Here is a 19535-nt window from a genome sequence, read left to right as displayed (position 1 = left end):
AGCTTATCCCAAGAGTTCAGGCTGTCTTTGGGTTGAGAATCCAACCATAATCTAGCTCTGTCTCTTACAGCAAAAGGGAAAAGCATGAGCCTGTAGACTTCAGGATCTACTCCATTAGTCTTAACAGTATCACATATCTGCAAGAATTCAGTTAAGAACTGAAAAGGATCTTCAGATGGAAGTCCATGAAACTTGCAGTTCTGTTGCATCAGAGAAACTAATTGAGGTTTCAGCTCAAAATTGTTTGCTCCAATGGCAGGAATGGAGATGCTTCTTCCATGTAAATTGGAATTAGGTGCAGTAAAGTCACCAAGCATCTTCCTTATATTATTATTATTTTCGGCTGCCATCTCCTTTTCCTGTTCGAAAATTTCTGAAAGGTTATCTCTGGATTGTTGTATTTTAGCTTCTCTTAATTTTCTCTTCAGAGTCCTTTCAGGTTCTGGATCTGCTTCCACAAGAATGTTCTTATCCTTGCTCCTGCTCATATGACAAGGAAGAATGGCCAGAAAAATGATAATAATAATAGAGATCCTTTATACCACAGTATAGGGATCCCTTTGTAAGTAGAAGAAGAGGGGGAGATAAAGGATGTGATGTAAAGGAAGAAACACAACTGTGAGGATTGGAATGTGAGATGAGATGTTAGGATATGAATGAATAAATAGAATGAGATGGGAGAGAAGGAGGGAATTTTCGAAATTTATTTTTGAAAAGGAGTTAGTGATTTTTGAAAATAATTTTTTGAAAAAGTTTAGTATTTTTTCGAATTTTTTTTTTTTTGAAATTAAAAATAAAAATAAGATTAATTAGTTAATAAAAAAGAAATTTTTGAAAAAGGGGGAAGATATTTTCGAAAATTGAGAGGGAGAATTAGTTAGGTGGTTTTGAAAAAGTTAAGAAACAAACAAAAAGTTTGTTAGTTAGTTGAAACAAATTTTGAAAACCAATTTTGAAAAGATAAGTAGTTAGGAGGTTAGGAAAGATATTTTGAAAAGATATTTTTGAAAAAGATAAGATAAGAAGATATTTTTGAAAAGATATGATAGAAATTAGTTTTGAAAAAGATTTGATTTTTTAAAATCTCAATTAATGACTTGATTCATAAGAAATCACAAGATATGATTCTAGAACTTAAAGTTTGAATCTTTCTTAACAAGCAAGTAACAAACTTCAAATTTTTGAATCAAAACATTAATTGATTATGTTATTTTCGAAAATTTGATATAAAAATAAGAAAAAGATTTGATTTTAAAAGTCACAATTAATGACTTGATTCATAAGAAATCACAAGATATGATTCTAGAACTTAAAGTTTGAATCTTTCTTAACAAGCAAGTAACAAACTTCAAATTTTTGAATCAAAACATTAATTGATTATGTTATTTTCGAAAATTATGATATAAAATAAGAAAAAGGTTTTTGAAAATTATTTTTTTTGGAATTTTCGAAAATAACCATGAATTTTGAAAAAGATTTGATTTTTAAAAAAGATTTTGAAAAAGATAAGATTTTCAATTTGAAAATTTGATTTGACTCATGAAAAACAATTTGATTTTAAAAATTTTTGAAAAAGTCAATCCAAATTTTCGAATTTGATGAGAGAAAAAGGGAAAGATATTTTTTTATTTTTGAAATTTTTATGAAAACATGAAAATTATGCAATGCATGAAATTTTTAGATCAAAACAATGAATGCATGCAAGAATGCTATGAATGTCAAGATGAACACCAAGAACACTTTGAATGTCATGATGAACATCAAGAACATATTTTTGAAAAATTTTTAATGCAAAGAAAACATGCAAGACACCAAACTTAGAATTCTTTAATGCTTACGCACTAAGAATTCAAGAATGCATATGATAAACATGAAAAGACACAAAGCAAAAAATCATCAAGATCAAATAAGAAGACTTACCAAGAACAACTTGAAGATCATGAAGAACACTATGAATGCATGAAATTTTCGAAAAAATGCAAGATGCATATGCAAGTGACACCAAACTTATGATATGACTCAAGACTCAAACAAGAAACAGAAAATATTTTTGATTTTTATGATTTTCTAATTTTTTTGGATTTTTATTTATATTTTTCGAAAATTTAAAAGAAAAAAATAAGGATTCCAAAATTTTTAATATGAATTCCAGGAATCTTGCCATGTTAGTCTAAAGCTTCAGTCCAGGAATTAGACATGGCTCACTAGCCAGCCAAGCTTTCAATGAAAGCTCCAGTCCAAAACACTAGACATGGCCAATGGCCAGCCAAGCTTTAGTCTTTAACACGAGAGTATATTGCTCTTTATAACAAATTGCAAGCCTCAGTCCAAATAAATTTAGACATGGCTTTACAGCCAGCCAGGCTTCAACATGCTTCATGAAACACTAGAATTCATTCTTAAAAATTTGGAATAAAAATTTTTTTGAAAACATTTTTATTTTTTTTTTTTCGAAAATCATTTTGAAAAAGAAAGCAATGAATTCATAGTCCTCAATCAAAATCCTGGGAGTTAGACATGGCTTAATAGCCAGCCAAGCTAAAACATGTTATATGAAACACCAGAATTCATTCTTAAAAATTTTGAAGAAAAATATATTTTTGAAAACAAATTTTTTTTTTTTTTCGAAAACAAAAGAAGAGTTTTTGAAAAATTTTTGAAAACTTTTTGAAAAGAAAACGAAAAGAAAGTTACCCAATCTGAGCAACAAGATGAACCGTCAGTTGTCCAAACACGAACAATCCCCGGCAATGGCGCCAAAAACTTGGTGCACGAAATTGTGATCTCCAGGCTCGAACAAATCCTGGTAATGGCTCCAAAGCTTGGTGCTCTGATCTCAATACATGATTGTCACAACTTCGATACAACTAACCAGCAAGTGCACTGGGTCGTCCAAGTAATACCTTACGTGAGTAAGGGTCGAATCCCACGGAGATTGTTGGTATGAAGCAAGCTATGGTCACCTTGTAAATCTCAGTCAGGCAGATATAAAGTGATAATGGTGTTTTCGAATATTGTATAATAAAATAGGGATAGAGATACTTATGTAAATCATTGGTAGGAATTTCAGATAAGCGAATGGAGATGCTTGTCGTTCCTCTGAACCTCTGCTTTCCTGCTATCTTCATCCAATCTGTCTTACTCCTTTCCATGGCTGGCTGTATGCAAGGGCATCACCGTTGTCAGTGGCTACATCCCCTCCTCTCAGTGAATAATATGCTCACGCACCCTGTCACGGCACGGCTATTCATCTGTCGGTTCTCGATCATGCTGGAATAGGATTCACCCTCCTTTTGCGTCTGTCACTAACGCCCAGCACTCGCGAGTTTGAAGCTCGTCACAGTCATTCAATCATTGAATCCTACTCGGAATACCACAGACAAGGTTTAGACTTTCCGGATTCTCTTGAATGCCGCCATCATTCTAGCTTACACCACGAAGATTCTGGTTAGGAGATCTAAGAGATACTCATTCTAGCTCAATTCATGTAGAACAGAAGTGTTTGTCAGGCACGCGTTCATAGGGGAGATGGTGATGAGCGTCACACATAATCATCACCTTCATCACGTTCTTGGGTGCGAATGGATATCTTAGAAGAGAAATAAGAAGAATTGAATAGAAAACAGTAGTACTTTGCATTAATCTTTGAGGAACAGCAGAGCTCCACACCTTAATCTATGGAGTGTAGAAACTCTACCGTATGAGAATACATAAGTGAAGGTTCAGGCATGGCCGAGATGGCCAGCCCCCAAAACGTGATCACAGGATCAAAATACAATCCAGGATGCCTAATACAATAGTAAGAGGTCCTATTTATAATAAACTAGCTACTAGGGTTTACATGAGTAAGTATTTGATGTATAAATCCACTTCCGGGGCCCACTTGGTGTGTGTTTGGGCTGAGCTTAAGTGTTGCACGTGCAGAGGCCAATTGTGGAGTTGAACGCCAGTTTTTGTGCCAGTTTGGGCGTTCAACTCTGGTTTTGGATCCTTTTCTGGCGCTGGACGCCAGATTTGGGTAGAAAGCTGGCGTTGAACGCCAGTTTACATCGTCAATTCTTGGCCAAAGTATGGACTATTATATATTTCTGGAAAGCCCTGGATGTCTACTTTCCAACGCAATTGGAAGTGCGCCATTTCGAGTTCTGTAGCTCCAGAAAATCCACTTTGAGTGCAGGGAGGTCAGAATCCAACAGCATCAGTAGTCCTTTTTCAACCTCTGAATCTGATTTATGCTCAAGTCCCTCAATTTCAGCCAGAAAATACCTGATATCACAGAAAAACACACAAACTCATAGTAAAGTCTAGAAATGTGAATTTAACACAAAATCTATTAAAAACATCCCTAAAAGTAACTAGATCCTACTAAAAACATACTAAAAACAATGTCAAAAAGCGTATAAATTATCCGCTCATCATTCCTCTTGAGGGATGCAACTCTTGAATAAACACTATAAGCTGCTGAAAGTCCAACTTAAGGACATTAAACAAAAGTGCTAGGTGGGAGACACCCCACCATGGTAAGATCTTCCTTTGAGACTTGTACATAGACACTTGACTTCATGTTTGTTAGTTAGATTTTAATGACAACTCCCCTTCATTTTGATTGACTTCATTTGCTATAGTGCTTAAGTGGCTGTATGGAAAAGGGGGGTTTGAAATGTTGAAAATGGTGTAACCACTTGCAAATTTAGAAAAATCCCGCCACTCTGCGCGTGCGCGCACATGGCGCGTCCGCGCACATGAGCAAAATCCACCAATCGACGCGCAAGCGCATGGCGCGCGTCCGCGCCGATTGCTTTGCTGCCCCCCTAGTACATTCTACAGAGAGTTAAGCCTCTCTCATGCTTACACTAAGCCACCAGCCCAACACCATTGCCGCGTGCGCGCCACCGCCGCGCACGCGCCCTTTCACTCTGCACTCCTCTCTGGGCCATTTCACAGAGAGTTGAGCCCCCTCCAGGCCCCTCTCATACCTGGGGCACAACCACGAGGACGCGCGCGCGCACTGTGCGCGCGCGCGCCAAAACGCGCTGCAGCCATCTCTGGTACTTCTTCCAGAGAGTTAGGCCACCCCTATGCCTCTCCTGTGCCCCCAGCCCAAGCGCATGGGCGCGCACGCGACCTGCGCGCGCGCACGCCCCTAGCCCACCTCGTCCCCTGCGCGAGCGCGCACCGCGCGCGCACGCGCCGGTGATCGACGCCTTAAAAAAAAATAATAATAATAAAAGGGACACACTCACCCCTTCATTCCCATTCCACTTCTCTTTTTCTTCCACAACCTTCTCCATCTCACAAGGTATTATACTAAGCTCCCTCTTAGTCCATTAATCTCTTGTAGCTCTTACTCATTTTAGTTGCACCATCATTTAGGTAGGCTTCCTTCTTCTTTTATTTCTCTCTTCCTCCCCTCTCTAGTTACTCCCTTCTTTCTTCTTTGTTCTTCATAAGCACTTAGGTCTCAACCTCACTTACATGAATAGATGAATGGTGTTGCTTAATTTTCTTGCAATCAATATGCACCTTAATCCTTAATAATGGATTGTGGAAAGCTACATTGCTCTCATTTTCACACAATCACATACTACTTGAAGGATGCACACCAAGTGTTCGATGAAAGGCATACTTGAATTTTGGACTCATTGTGACTACCTTGCCGCTCACCAATCACTTTGGAGTGCATCCCCACTTTCCACAAACCATTCTTTCCATTCTCTTGGCTTGCCTCCCATTTATGGTCCCTAAGGGTGTATGCTTCTCATGCCTCTTCCTTGCATGCTTAAACTACCCTTGCACCACATGGAATTATTTGCCTTGCGCTTCACACATTATCCTAGTACATGTTGCAGCTGTCATGTAACTAAGATACCCATATTCTATGGCATAACTTTTCATTACATCGAACTCATGTATCTCCACTTCTTTGGGTTTGATATTTTCCTTTCTTGCTTTTACAGGATGGTCATCAAAAAGGACAACGGGAAAGGCCCCAAGAAGCCGGCCTCCATTAGAGCGCGTCAAGAACTAACGGCCAAGCCCCTCCTAAAGAAGACTAAGGGCTCCGTTGACGTTCTAGAGAAGGACAACCCTCCTAAGGATTCAAACAAGTTTCCCAACCGTTACTGCGAACTTGTTTACTCCAGAATGATTGAAAGGAATTACCATCCGGAACCCCTCCTAGTCTTACCGGCTCACCTCAGTCCGATTGTGATGCCACATATTGACCGGAGGCAATGGAGGTTCCTCTTGAGGCAACCAACGGAGGCCAATCTCTCATGGGTGGTGGAATTCTACTCCAACTTCCACTCACCCCATCTCACATCAATATTTGTGCGCCGGAAACAAGTGTCGGTCACCGTGGAAACCATCCGAGAAGTCCTTGGGATTGCACCGTCAACGGATGCGTATGACGCCTACCAAGAAGTCTTGGCTGCATGCGTTGACCGCACATTCGATTGGAGCGCGATCCTCCGCGTCATTGCTTTACCCGACGCATTTTGGATTCGGGGAACCATAAAGCGAAGACCCAAGGGTCTAGATGTCCGCCACCTCACTCAAGAAGCTACGGCATGGGCCCAAATTCTAGCTCACTACGTGCTCCCAAGCACACATGGGTCATCCATCACCGCCGAGCTTGCCTTATTGATATGGTGCATCTTGACCGAGAAACCGATCGACGTTCCGCATGCCATCCGCCAATCCATGGGGCGCATTCATGCCAAGGGAAATATACCATTCCCCGCTTTAGTGACGGCATTAGTTGCGAAAGCTGGTGTCAACCGGGAGACTAAAGATAGGCGAACCTTAATACCGGTCGAGGGTGATATCATTCCGACCAAGAGATGCCTCAAGCCCCCGGAAGTCACCATGGACATTGCACTGCCCACACCAACTGGCCACGCCACCACTTCATCTACATCACAAACACCAGCTGCCCAACGCCTTGAAGACCTTCACAACAAATTAGACCGCTATGAGAGGCGTAACCAACGCCGCTATGCTCATGTGAAGAGGCTTCTAAGCGTAATCACCCCACCTATGGAAGAACCCAATATCTCCACCTCCACCGCAACTTCAAGCGAAGATAGCAATGGCATTGGAGATGTGGCACACTCGGCCGAGTGCGCCTAATCTCTAGCACGGAGGACCGTGCTAAGTTTTAAGTGTGGGGAGGTCGGCCGACCGATCTCCATAGGTAACATCTGAATAAATCTGAATAAATTAGAATAGGTTGCATGATTAGGTTTTAGTAGGCATAAGTCTGCTTGGTTGGAACAATGAAATTCTCTCTTAGGAAACCAATATTTTGGGGCAACCATGGCATTGCAAATTTTAAATGCTTTGATGCAAAAGTTGCATGAAGAATTATATTTTGGAACATGGTTTTGAGTTAAGAACACAAGCTTGTGAGATTTGAGCCTAATGGTGTGGTTACATCTTATAACCACTTATTTTTCCTTCTTGTGTGCAGTATTCTCTCTCTATGATTGTGATCTTTGATTTGTTTGATTCTTTATGTCCATTATTTGGTGCATTCATGCATTTATATGATTGAGGCCATCATTTCATTAGCTCACTCACCCAAACGGCCGTACCTTCTATCTTCCTTTGTTAGCCAAACTTGAGCCTACGATTAACCCACTTTGTTCTTAATTTAGCACATTACAAGCCTTAAAAGCGGAAAACAATAAAAGTCCTTATTTGGATCTTTGATTAGCTTAGGCTAGTGTGTGTGAATATCATTCAAGTGTGGGAACCTTGGGACGTTGGGTGAATAGAAGGGTATTTTGTATTATTATTGGAATATTGGGAATTGGGTACATACTCATGAAGTGATCAAATGTAAAACCTTGTGCATTGACGCTCTTGTATATATAAAAAAAAAAATTGAGAAAAACAAAAGAACAAAAGAAAAAAAAAAGAACAATATGGAAAAGAAAAAGAAAAAAAATGGAAATAGAAAAAGAAAAAAAAACAAAGAGAAAAAATATATATATAATGCATAAGGGACAAAATGCCCCAAAGTGAAGCTCAAGAGGAATCAATGCATAAGTATTGTGAAACGGAAAGAAAATGCATGAGTATGTAGAAAAGTGAGGAATGGGTAGTTAGGCTAGTATTTAATTGTAGGGTTAGGTGGGAAAGTTTAAGTTAATCAAAGATTCAAATCCTAAAGTCCACTGGCCATATATGACCCTACCTTGACCCTAACCCCATTACAACCTAAGGAAAAGACCTCATGATAATTGTATGCGTGCATTGAATAATTGTTGATTGTTAGATGAAAAACAGTTCTTGGAAAGCATGATTAGGGGAGAATTGAGAGAATAAACCCCAAACACCGAGTGATTAGAGTGCAAACACTTCCGCCGAGGGTTCGATGCTCAATCCTTTGATTCCCGGCTCTCGCGAGCATTCCTCATGCAAGGTTGCACATATTGCATTTGATGCTTAGAAAGTGGCAAGTCCTATGCTTTGACCACCATCATGTCCCATGTGCTCGCACATGTCCTAAGAAGGCTAATTTGTTCCCAACCAAGAGGATAGTAGCACTAGTCATAGTTGCATGCATATAAGTAGGTTACACTTCATGAGTCTTATACTTTTGCGATCCCTCAGTCTTCTGTGTTTCTTTGTATTTCTCTAAGCATGAGGACATGCTAGAATCTAAGTGTGGGGAGGTTGACAAACCCCAATTTGAGGATTTATCTTGTGATGATTTCAGGGGTTTTATCAATGATTCCACACACTTTCCATATGAAAATACAAGATTTTGCATTCCTTCCCTAGTTTTGCCTCATGAATGAAAACATGCCTGTTTTGCACTAAAATAGATACATCTCTAATCTTCTCTTGATGCCATTCGATGTCGTGACTTGTGTGTTAAGTGGTTTCAGGATATAGAATAGGAATGGACCGAAAGAGAGAAGGAAGATGGGTACGAAGAAAGGAAGCATGAGGATTAAGCCTTGGGAATTTCCGCATAGGCGCGTGCGCGCACCTGGCGCGCCCGCGCGGATACGGCTACGTGGAGCCGAAGCCAAGAGCCGGCTTGAGAAGCGGCTAAGCCAGGATCTTCATGGGCGCGCACGCGTACATCACGCCTCCGCGCACATTGCAAGACGTCTCAACGGCGCGTGCGCGTGCCTTGCGCGTGCGCGCCGATTTACGAATATGATTTTTTAAGAAGTCACGTGACTTAGGCGTGGAGGCAGTTAAGGATTCCACTCTTAGAGAAGCACCTTGGCGGGAAAAGCTTAAGAAGACCAAAGGAACAAGGGTTAAGGACACTTTTAGTTCATTTCTTCTAGATCTAGATATTTTCCCTTTTTTTTGGAGAGAGGAGAGAGTTAGTTACATTTTTTGGGAGAAGAAGAGGGAGATTCCAAGCTTCACTAGGGTTCATCCTCTTCTAATTTCTGAATTTTCAATGACTTTTTGGTGAGATCCACTACAATTCTCATTCCACTTTGTTCATGTCATAGATTTTCTTCTCCAATTTCAAGTAGTAGATACAATTGATCAATTCTCATAGATCTAGAATTCAACTTTGTAATTTTGGATTTCATCTCTATTTTGGATTTTCATTGCTACTCTTTGAGACTTGTTGTTAGATCTTTGTGTTGCAATACTTTCAATTTGACTTTTCTTCTCATTTTACTATGCCTTTCCTTCTTGCTCATCACATGTTTGATAAAATGACAACACTAGCTATGGAGTAGAATTCTCACACTTGGCATATGGTTTGGTCTTTGGAAGAAGTTGAATAGTGTATCAATAGTTGATTTGGAATTAGGGATTGCTAGTTGGCTTGGAGTGCACTAAAGCTAGATTCCCATAAGGTGAAGCTAGGACTTGTGACTCAAGTTAATTACTTTCATTTGACCTTCCTCTATACCTAGGGGATAACTAAATGGAGCAAGGCCTAATTGTTGTCAACATTGAATGGACTATAAGGATAGGATTTCCAACGCCAACCCTAAGCCAAGTCTTTTGATAATTGATTGTTTGTTTCTCATTGCTTTGCTAAAACCTTCAAAGAATTCCAACAAAGTTTACTAAATCAATAAGAAGCACACTTTGGCAATTCCAAGGGAGAACGACTCGGGAGACTAGTACTCTCGGATATAGATTGTAGATTTGTTTGATGAAGGATTTGCGTCGGTTTAGACTATACTACGACTGATCAATTGATAATTTCTATACCGGCAAAAAATCTATTTGTCACGTATGGAGATGCATTCATTCCTCTGAACCTCTGCTTTCCTGCTGTCTTCATCCAATCCGTCTTACTCCTTTCTATGGCTGGCTTTGTGTAAGGATGTCACCGGTGCCAATGGCTACTTTCAATCCTCTCGAGAAAATGGTCCAAATGCTCTGTCACAGCACGGCTAATCGTCTAGAGGCATCACCCTTGTCGTTGGTTGCATCCTATTCCTCTCTATGAAAATGGTCCGATGCGCTGTCACTGCATGGCTAATCATCTTGGAGGTTCTCGATCATACTGGAATAGAATTTACTATCCTTTTGCGTCTGTCACTACGCCCAGCACTCGCGAGTTTGGAGTTCGTCACAGTCATTCAATCCCAGAGTCCTACTCGGAATACCACGGACAAGGTTTAGACTTTCCGAACTCTCATGAATGCCGCCATCAATCTAGCTTATACCACGAAGATTCTGATTAAGAGATCTAAGAGATACTCATTCAATCTAATGTAGAACGGAAGTGGTTGTCAAGCACGCGTTCATAGGGAATGATGATGATTGTCACGTTCATCACATTCAGGTTGAAGTGCAAATGAATATCTTAGAAGCGAAATAAGATGAATTGAATAGAAAACAGTAGTACTTTGCATTAATCTTTGAGGAACAGCAGAGCTCCACACCTTAATCTATGGAGTGCAGAAACTCTACCGTTGAAAATACATAAGTAATGAAGGTCCAGACATGGCCGAATGGCCAGCCCCCAAACATGATCAATAGATCAAAAGATAATCCAAAGATGTCTAATACAATAGTAAAAGGTCCTATTTATAATAAACTAGCTACTAGGGTTTACAGAAGTAAGTAATTGATGCATAAATCCACTTTCGAGGCCCACTTGGTGTGTGCTTGGGCTGAGCTTGAAGTCTACACGTGGAGAGGTCATTCTTGGAGTTGAACGCCAGCTTTTGTGCCAGTTTGGGTGTTGAACTCCACTTTGCAACTTGTTTCTGGCGCTGGACGCCAGAATTGGGCAGAGAGCTGGCGTTGAACGCCAGTTTGCGTCATCTAAACTTGGGAAAAGTATAGACTATTATATATTTCTGGAAAGCCCTGGATGTCTACTTTCCAACGCAATTGGAAGCGGGCCATTTTGAGTTCTGTAACTCCAGAAAATCCATTTTGAGTGTAGGGAGGTCAGAATCCAACAGCATCAGCAATCCTTCTTCAACCTCTGAATCTGATTTTTGCTCAAGTCCCTCAATTTCAGCCAGAAAATACCTGAAATCACAGAAAAACACACAAACTCATAGTAAAGTCCAGAAATGTGAATTTAACATAAAAACTAATGAAAACATCCCTAAAAGTAACTAGATTCTACTAAAAATATACTAAAAACAATGCCAAAAAGCGTATAAATTATCCGCTCATCACAACACCAAACTTAAATTATTGCTTGTCCCCAAGCAACTGAAAATCAAATAGGATAAAAAGAAGAGAATATACTATAAATTCCAAACTATCAATGAAACATAGCTCCAATCAGATGAGCGGGACTTGTAGCTTTTTGCCTCTTGAATAGTTTTGGCATCTCACTTTATCCATTAAAGTTCAGAATGATTGGCTTCTATAGGAACTCAGAGTTTAGATAGTGTTATTGACTCTCCTAGTTCAGTATGATGATTCTTGAACACAGCTATTTTATGAGTCTTAGCCGTGGCCCTAAGCACTTTGTTTTCCAGTATTACCACCGGATACATAAATGCCACAGACATATAATTGGGTGAACCTTTTCAGATTGTGACTCAGCTTTGCTAAAGTCCCCAATTAGAGGTGTCCAGGATTCTTAAGCACACTCTTTTTTTACTTTGGACCTTGACTTTAACCGCTCAGTCTCAAGTTTTCACTTGACACCTACACGCCACAAGCACATGGTTAGGGACAGCTCGGTTTAGCTGCTTAGACCAGGATTTTTTTCCTTTAGGCCCTCCTATCCACTGATGCTCAAAGCCTTGGGATCCTTTTTATTTGCCCTTGCCTTTTGGTTTTAAGAGCTTTTGGCTTTTTCTGCTTGCTTTTTTTTTTATTTTTTTCGCCTATTTTAAATTTTTTTTCTGCAAGCTTTGTTCTTTGCTGCTTTTTCTTGCTTCAAGAATCATTTTTATGATTTTTCAGATTATCAAATAACATTTCTCCTAGTCATCTTTCTTTCAAGAGCCAACATATTTAACATTCTTAAACAACAACTTCAAAAGACATATGCACTGTTCAAGCATACATTTAGAAAACAAGAAGCATTGTCACCACATCAATATAATTAAACTAAGTTCAAGGATAAATTCAAAACTCATGTACTTCTTGTTCTTTTGAATTAAAACATTTTTCATTTAAGAGAGGTGACGGATTCATAGGACATTCATAACTTTAAGACAAAGTTACTAACTACTAATGATCATGTAATGAAGACACAAACATAGATAAGCACTTAACATAGAGAAAACAAAAAACAGAGAAAGTAAGAACAAGGAATGAGTCCACCTTAGTGATGGTGGCGTTTCCTTCTTGAGGAACCAATGATGTCCTTGAGCTCTTCTATGTCTCTTCCTTGTCTTTGTTGCTCCTCCCTCATTGCTTTTTGATCTTCTCTTATTTCATGAAGGATGATGAAGTGCTCTTGATGTTCCACCCTTAGTTGTCCCATGTTGGAACTTAATTCTCCTAGGGAGGTGTTAATTTGCTCCCAATAGTTTTGTGGAGGAAAATGCATATGAGGCATCTCCGGGATCTCATGGTGATGAACTTCCTGCGCCTCTTGAGCTCCATGAATGGGCTCTCTTACTTGCTCCATCTTTTTCTTAGTGATGGGCTTCTCTTCCTCAATGTGAATGTCTCCTTCTATGGAAGCTCCAGCTGAGTAACATAGATGGCAGATAAGATGAGGAAAAGCTAGCCTTGCCCCAGGAGAGGGCTTTTCGGCTATTTTGTAGAGTTCAAGGGAGATGACTTCATGAACCTCTACTTCTTCTCCAATCATGATGCTATGGATCATGATGGCCCGATCCATAGTAACTTCAGATCGGTTGCTAGTGGGGATGATGGAGCGTTGGATGAACTCCAACCATCCTCTAGCCACAGGCTTGAGGTCCAATCTTCTTAGTTGAACCGGCTTGCCTTTGGAGTCAATCTTCCATTGAGCTCCTTCCACACATATGTCCATGAGGACTTGGTCCAACCTTTGATTAAAGTTGACCCTTCTAGTGTAGGGGCGTTCATCTCCTTGCATCATAGGCAAGTTAAACGCCAACCTCACATTTTCCGGACTAAAATCCAAGTATTTCCCCCGAACCATTGTAACATAGTTCTTTGGATCCGGGTTCTTACTTTGATCATGGTTCTTGGTGATCCATGCATTGGCATAGAACTCTTGAACCATTAGGATGCCGACTTGTTGGATGGGATTTGTTAGAACTTCCCAACCTCTTCTTTGAATTTCATGTCGGATCTCCGGATACTCATTTCTTTTGAGTTTGAAAGGGACCTCGGGGATCACCTTCTTCTTGGCCACAACATCATAGAAGTGGTCTTGATGAGCTTTGGAGATGAATCTTTCCATCTCCCATGACTCAGAGGTGGAAGTTTTTGTCTTCCCTTTTCCTTTTCTAGAGGATTCTCCGGTCTTAGGTGCCATCAATGGTAATGGAAAAACAAAAAGCTTATGCTTTTACCACACCAAACTTAGAATATTGCTCGCCCTCGAGCAAGAAAATAAAGAATTAGATGAAGAAGAAGAAGAAAAGATGGAGAAGAGGGGGGAGGTGTGTTTCAGCCAAGAAGAGAAGAGAGGGTTGTGTTGTGTGAAAATGAGGAAGAATGGAAGGCTTTATATAGGGAAGGGAGGGGGTTAAGGTTCGGCCATATGGGTGGGTTTGGGTGGGAAATTGATTTGAATTTTGAAGGTAGGTGGAGTTTATTGGGTAGGTTTATGGGGAAGAGTGGGTGGAAGTGAGTGGTGAAGGGTTAATAGGGAAGAGAGATGGAGGTGATAGGTGAAGGGTTTTGAGGAAGAGTGTTTGTTGGGAATAGAGGATGATTGAGAAGAGAGAAGAGAGTGAGTGGAGGTAGGTGGGGATCCTGTGGGGTCCACAGATCCTGAGGTGTTCAAGGATTTACAACCTTACACCAAATTAGGCATGTAAAATGCCCTTGCACACAACTCTGGGCGTTCAGCGCCATGTTGGTGCCCATTTTGGGCGTTCAACGCCCATTTGTTGCCCATTTCTGGCGTTGAACGCCAGAACCATGCTTGTTCTGGGCGTTCAGCGCCAGCTCCTCTCCAGGGTGCAATTCTGGCGTTCAGCGCCCAGATGATGCCCATTTTGGGCGTTCAGCGCCCAGATACTGCCCATTTTGGGCGTTCAGTGCCCAGATACTTCCCATTTTGGGCGTTCAGCGCCAGAACCATGCTCTGTTCTGGCGTTGAACGCCAGGCAGGTGCTTCCTCCAGGATGTGATTTTTCTTCCGCTGTTTTTGATTCTGTTTCTAAATTTTTCATTTATTTTGTGACTCCACATGATCATGAACCTAAGAAAACATGAAAAACAAAAATAAAATTAGATAAATAAACATTGGGTTGCCTCCCAACAAGCGCTTCTTTAATGTCAATAGCTTGACAGTTGGCTCTCATGGAGCCTCACAGATGTGCAGAGCTTTGTTAAGACCTCCCAACACCAAACTTAGAGTTTGGATATGGGGGTTTGACACCAAACTTAGAGTTTGGTTGTGGCCTCCCAACACCAAACTTAGAGTTTGACTGTGGGGGCTTTGGTTGACTCTGCTTTGAGAGAAGCTTTTTCTGCTTCCTCTCCATGGATGCAGAGAAAGATCCTTGAGTTGTAAACACAAGGTTGTCCTTATTTAATTGAAGGATCAATTCTCCTCTGTCCACATCAATTACAGCTCTTGCTGTGGCTAGGAAAGGTCTTCCTAGGATGATGGATTCATCCTCTTCCTTTCCAGTATCCAGGACTATGAAATCAGCAGGGATGTAAAGGCCTTCAACCTTTACTAACACGTCCTCTACTTGTCCATAAGCCTGTTTTCTTGAATTGTTTGCCATCTCTAATGAGATTTTAGCAGCTTGCACCCCATAAATTCCCAGTTTCTCTATTACAGAGAGGGGCATGAGGTTTATTCCTGAACCAAGGTCACACAGAGCCTTAAAGATCATGGTGCCTATGGTACAAGGTATTATGAACTTTCCAGGATCCTATCTCTTCTGAGGCAATGTCAGTTGATCCAGATCACTTAGTTCATTGGTGAACAACGGAGGTTCATCTTCCCAAGTTTTAATACCAAATAATTTGGCATTTAGCTTCATGATTGCACCAAGGAACTTGGCAGCTTGCTCTTCAGTAACATTCTCATTCTCTTTAGAAGAGGAATACTCATCAGAGCTCATGAATGGCATAAGGAGGTTCAATGGAATCTCTATGGTCTCTAGATGAATCTCAGATTCCTTAGGTTCCTCAGAGGGAAGCTCCTTATTGATCACTGGACGTCCCAGGAGGTCTTCCTTTTTGGGATTCACGTCCTTCTCCTCTCTTGTGGGTTCGGCCATGGTAATTAATTCAATGGCCTTGCACTCTCCTTTTGGATTCTCTTCTGTATTGCTTGGGAGAGTACTAGGAGGGATTTCAGTGATCCTTTTACTCAGCTGGCCCACTTGTGCTTCCAAATTTCTAATGGAAGACCTTGTTTCATTCATGAAACTCACAGTGGCCTTAGATAGATCAGAGACTAAATTTGCTAAGCTAGATAGATTCTGCTCAGAATTCTCTGTCTGTTGCTGAGTGGATGATGGAAAAGGCTTGCTATTGCTAAACCTGTTTCTTCCACCATTATTAAAGCCTTGTTGAGGCTTTTGATCCTTCCATGAGAGATTTGGGTGATTTCTCCATGATGGATTGTAGGTGTTTCCATATGGTTCACCCATGTATTTTAACTCTGCTATTGCAGGGTTCTCAGGATTATAAGCTTCTTCCTCAGAAGATGCTTCTTGAGTACTGTTGGATGCAGCTTGCATTCCATTCAGACTCTGAGAAATCATATTGACTTGCTGAGTCAATATTTTATTCTGAGCCAATATGGCATTCAGAGTATCAATTTCAATAACTCCCTTCTTTATAGGCATCCCATTACTCACAGGATTCCTCTCAGAAGTGTTTGCTCCAATGAGTTCTTGAGCTTCTGCAGGCATTTTCTTTAGGTGAATGGATCCACCTGCAGAAGTATCCAATGACATCTTTGATAGCTCAGATAAACCATCATGGAATATATCCAGGATGGTCCATTCTGAAAGTATGTCAGAAGGACACTTTTTGGTCAGCTGCTTGTATCTTTCCCAAGCTTCATAGAGGGATTCACCTTTTTTCTGTCTGAAGGTTTGAACATCAGCTCTAAGCTTGCTCAGCTTTTGAGGAGGAAAGAACTTGGCTAAGAAAGCCGTGACTAGCTTGTCCCAAGAGTTCAGGCTATCTCTGGGTTGAGAATCCAACCACACTCTAGCTTTGTCTCTTACAGCAAAAGGGAAAAGCATGAGCCTGTAGACTTCAGGATCTACTCCATTAGTCTTAACAGTATCACATATCTGCAAGAATTCAGTTAAGAACTGAAAAGGATCTTCAGATGGAAGTCCATGAAACTTGCAGTTCTGCTGCATCAGAGAAACTAGCTGAGGTTTCATCTCAAAATTGTTTGCTCCAATGGTAGGAATGGAGATGCTTCTTCCATGTAAATTGGAATTAGGTGCAGTAAAGTCACCAAGCATTCTCCTTGCATTATTGTTGTTGGGTTCGGCTACCATTTCCTTTACTTTTCGAAATTTTCAATAAGGTTGTCTCTGGATTGTTGTAATTTAGCTTCTCTTAGTTTTCTCTTCAGAGTCCTTTCAGGTTCTGGATCAGCTTCAACAAGAATGCCTTTTTCTTTGTCCCTGCTCTTAAGAAAGAGAAGAGAAAAAGAAAAGAAGAGGAATCCTCTATGTCACAGTAAAGAGGTTCCTTATTGTTAGTAGAAGAAGAAAAGGAATAGGGGTGAAGAAGAATGAAGAATCCAAACACAAAGGTGATGATAGGAGCAGAGATGTGAGATGAAGAGAAGTGTTAGTAGATGAATAAATAAATAGAAGAGGATGAGAGGAGGAGAGAATTTTCGAAAATAATTTTTGAAAAAGAGTTAGTGATTTTCGAAAATAGTTTTTGAAAAAGGTTAGTAGTTTTTCGAAAATTCAAATAAAAAATAAAATAATTAGTCTAATTAAAAAGAAATTTTGAAAAAGAGGGAAGATTTTTTCGAAAATTAGAGAGAGAGAGTTAGTTAGGTAGTTTTGAAAAAGGTAAGAAATAAACAAAAAGTTAGTTAGTTAGTTGAAACAAATTTTGAAAAGATAAGAAGTTAGGAAGTTAGAAAAGATATTTTGCAATCATTTTTTTGAAAAAGGTAAGATAAGAAGATATTTTTGAAAAGATATGATAGAAATTAGTTTTTGAAAAAGATTTGATTTTTTAAAATCTCAATTAATGACTTGATTCACAAGAAATCACAAGATATGATTCTAGAACTTAAAGTTTGAATCTTTCTTAACAAGTAAGTAACAAACTTGAAATTTTTGAATCAAAACATTAATTGATGATGTTATTTTCGAAAATATGATGTAAAATTAAGAAAAAAATTTTTGAAAAATATTTTTGAAATTTTTGAAAATAACTAAAAAAAATTGAAAAAAGATTTGATTTTTGAAAAAGATTTTGAAAAAGATAAGATTTTTTTTAAATTGAAAATATGATTTGACTCATAAAAACAACTAGATTTTAAAATTTTTTGAAAAAGTCAAATCTAATTTTCGAAATTTTAAGAGAGAAAAAGGGAAAGATATTTTTTTTATTTTTGAATTTTTATGATGAGAGAGAAAAGCAAGAAAAATGATGCAATGCATGAAAGTTATGGATCAAAACAATGAATGCATGCAAGAATGTTATGAATGTCAAGATGAACACCAAGAACACTATGAAGATCATGATGAACATCAAGAACACATTTTTGAAAAATTTTTAATGCAAAGAAAACATGCAAGACACCAAACTTAGAATTCTTTAATGCTTAGACATAAAGAATTCAGGAATGCATATGAAAAACAAGAAAAGACACAAAACATGCAAATGCAAAGATCAAACAAGAAGACTTACCAAGAACAACTTGAATATCATGAAGAACACTATGAATGCATGAATTTTTTTGAAAAATGCAAGATGAACATGCAATTGACACCAAACTTATAACATGACTCAAGACTCAAACAAGAAACACAAAATATTTTTTTTTATTTTTATGATTTTATGATTTTTTTGTATTTTCTTTTAATTTTTTTCGAAAATTATTTTGAAAAAGAAAAATAAGGATTCCAAAATTTTTAATATGAATTCCAGGAATCTTATGCTCTTTAGTCTAAAGCTCCAATCAAAGGGTCAGGCATGGCTTAGTAGCCAGCCAAGCTTTAGTAAAAATATGAGTGTAATTCATTCAATTTTAAGCCAAAACCTCTGTCCAAAAGAATTTAGACATGGTTTTATAGCCAGCATGCTTCAACATGCTTCATGAAACTCTAGAATTCATTCTTAAAAATTCTGAAGAAAAATATATTTTTGAAAACATTTTTATTTTAAAAAGTTTTTCGAAAACAAAGGAGAAATTTTTGAAGGATTTTTGAAAATTTTTGAAAAGAAAACAAAAAGAAAATTACCTAATCTGAGCAACAAGATGAACCGTCAGTTGTCCAAACTCGAACAATCCCCGGCAACGGCGCCAAAAACTTGGTATGCGAAATTGTTACTCAGGTTGTGAATTATTGTTCGAAATTGATTCCCTGGCGATGGCACCAAAAACGGATGCACAGAACCATGGTCTAAACATATCTTCACAACTTCGCATAACTAACCAGCAAGTGCACTGGGTCGTCCAAGTAATAAACCTTACGTGAGTAAGGGTCGATCCCACGGAGATTGTTGGTATGAAGCAAGCTATGGTCACCTTGTAAATCTCAATCAGGCGGATATAAAATAGTTATGGAGTTTTCGAAATTAATACTAAAATAAGGATAGAAATACTTATGTAAATCATTGGTGAGAATTTCAGATAAGCGTATGGAGATGCATTCATTCCTCTGAACCTCTGCTTTCTTGCTGTCTTCATCCAATCCGTCTTACTCCTTTCTATGGCTGGCTTTGTGTAAGGATGTCACCGGTGCCAATGGCTACTTTCAATCCTCTCGGGAAAA

The 19535-nt window shown here is 39.2% G+C and overlaps 1 non-coding gene and 1 pseudogene across 1 annotated transcript; both read left to right on the top strand.

Annotated features, from left to right (window-relative positions):
- LOC110265882 (protein SIEVE ELEMENT OCCLUSION B-like) overlaps positions 1-19535 on the top strand; it is a 59534-nt pseudogene that overhangs the window by 30901 nt on the left and 9098 nt on the right.
- On the top strand, positions 16564-16667 carry LOC148547840 (small nucleolar RNA R71). The gene has a single exon (XR_015898324.1). It is a non-coding gene; the product is annotated as a small nucleolar RNA R71 (small nucleolar RNA).

This window comes from Arachis ipaensis, chromosome B8 (genome assembly GCF_059453495.1).
Source record: "Arachis ipaensis isolate K30076 ecotype BB chromosome B8, ASM5945349v1, whole genome shotgun sequence".
NCBI classification, from domain to species: Eukaryota; Viridiplantae; Streptophyta; class Magnoliopsida; order Fabales; family Fabaceae; genus Arachis; species Arachis ipaensis.
This window is presented reverse-complemented; position numbering and strand designations above follow the sequence as displayed.